This window comes from Dermochelys coriacea, chromosome 1 (genome assembly GCF_009764565.3).
Source record: "Dermochelys coriacea isolate rDerCor1 chromosome 1, rDerCor1.pri.v4, whole genome shotgun sequence".
In the NCBI taxonomy this organism is placed as follows: Eukaryota; Metazoa; Chordata; order Testudines; family Dermochelyidae; genus Dermochelys; species Dermochelys coriacea.
In genome coordinates this window covers 249628265-249630300 of record NC_050068.2, presented here as the reverse complement: position 1 = coordinate 249630300, position 2036 = coordinate 249628265, and positions in this window count along the sequence as shown.

Genomic DNA, 2036 nt, shown 5'->3' with positions numbered 1-2036 from the left:
TGTGGTCACCTAGGACAGGGGCTAGGGTGTCCCCACTCTGGAGTACTCTCTCTGCACTGGGCACTTCTCTGACCCACTGACTATTACGTACAAGTTAAAGCAAATGCAAGTTATTTAATAAACAATTAATTTTAAAAAGAATAAGGAAAAATGGGAAAGGTTAAAGGAAACACATCACCCCGTTCTGTGGCAGGGAACATCACAAACAGTGTCTCTGGGATGTCCGGGCAGTTCACAGTCTGTTCCCTGTAAGTCCCAGGCCTCCTTCTCAGGCCCTGGCTGTGCTGCAGGGATGCTGTGGGTTGGACACTTGCCCTGGTGGTGGCCACACGCTCTCAGGCTCTAAGTGGCAGGACCCTTCTTCCCAGTGTTGCCCCCGCTCTGTCGGGGTTACAATCCAATCTGGCCTGCAGAGCCTCTTGGCTGAGGCGTCTCCCTGTGCTGGGTCCGCTGCCCAGGGTCCCCCTCGGTCTCCCCAGCTGCTCACCGCACCCAGCTCCAGACTACTCCAGCCCCAGCTGCACCACTCTGTCTCTGCACTGCTGCTGCTCTGCCTCCAGCTTCCTGGGCTGCTTCTCTGGCCCCTCTGGCTCTGGTTGCTGCAGCTCTGCTCCCAGGACAGGTCTGCTCTGCGAGTCTGCTCCCAGCACTGACCTGCTTCCTGGGCTGCTTCTCTGGCCCCTCTGGCTCTGGTTGCTGCAGCTTTCTTCCCAGGGCAAGTCTGCTCTCTCTGGACTGGGCCTCTGGCTTTGGGGCTGCAGCTCTGCTCCCAGGACAGGGTCTGCTTTCCCTGGGCTGCTTTTCTGGTCCCTCCGGATCTGGCACAGCTCTGCTTCCCAGCTCAGCTTGGGCCTCTGCTTTCTCCTTAGCTCAGCCCCACTTTGTCTGACCCAGGCAAATCTAGCTCACACGGAGGACGGGACCTCCCTGGCCTCCTGAATCTCTGATTAGCCTGCTCACCCTGATCTGGAGCACTGGCCTCTCCCCATTGTTCCTGGGGGCTGTCAGTCTCAGGATCCTAATTCCCCATCAACCCTTCCCCCTTTTTAGTACTGGGGAGCTAGCAACTAAAACACCCCCACTGAATGTTAGTAAGGGGGCAACAGTCCCCTTACAGTAAGAAGAAACTTGACCTAAACACACACAATGTGCCAACTTCACACATTCCGCGTTAGGTATGAAAATCAGTTCTTGTTCGTTTTTCCCTATAAATGGGAAAAGATTTTATTTCATCCACTTAGGGATTCCTCTGTATGGGGCAGGTGGAGCTGCTCTCTAGTAGTTTAGGAGTGTTGACCTGGTTATTGGAATAGTTACTGTATGAATGTTGGTTTAGTTTAATAGCAGGCTGTTGGAAAAAACAGGCAGGAAGCAGAACAATGGCTCAAAAGCCACCATCTACCAACCCTTACAGGACAATACAAGAGCCATTCACTCCAGGGTTCTACCTCTGCCCCCCTCCTGAGCTCAGCAGACCTACTTTGTCAAGGGGGAGTCCAAATCTGTGAACATAGGAGAAGACCTGACTGGATTTAAAGGGAAACTCTCCCCCACCATCAACCAGGGAGAGAGAGAGTAATAGGAACCAGACTCAGACTGACAGCCAGACCCCAGAGGCTAAGGGTGACTGGGAAAGTGAGGCCTGCATAGGGTCCGTACCAAAGGATGGCAGGACTCTAAGTAAAATAGACATGCAGATAGACCTTTTGTTGTTTTAAAATCCTCTCTGATGTCATGCTGTTTTCATACTGTAATACTTTGGTTTAAGAAAGCTGCCTGGTCACAAGCTCCTGAAGGGAAGACCCACAGGTACTAACCCCAGTCCGACCTATTGGGGTAAACACAGTCAATACACAGGATGCTGTAGCCCAGGGTACATTTTAGGAGTGGTAGAATCACACGATTCCACTCCAGGAGAGGAAAAGGTGTGAGGCCTGAGACAGAAGGGATGCACTCAGAGACCGGATGAGTCAGAGGTGCAGCTAACCCTGCAAATGTGACAGTCTGTTCTAGTTCCACTTCAGTATGAAAACAGA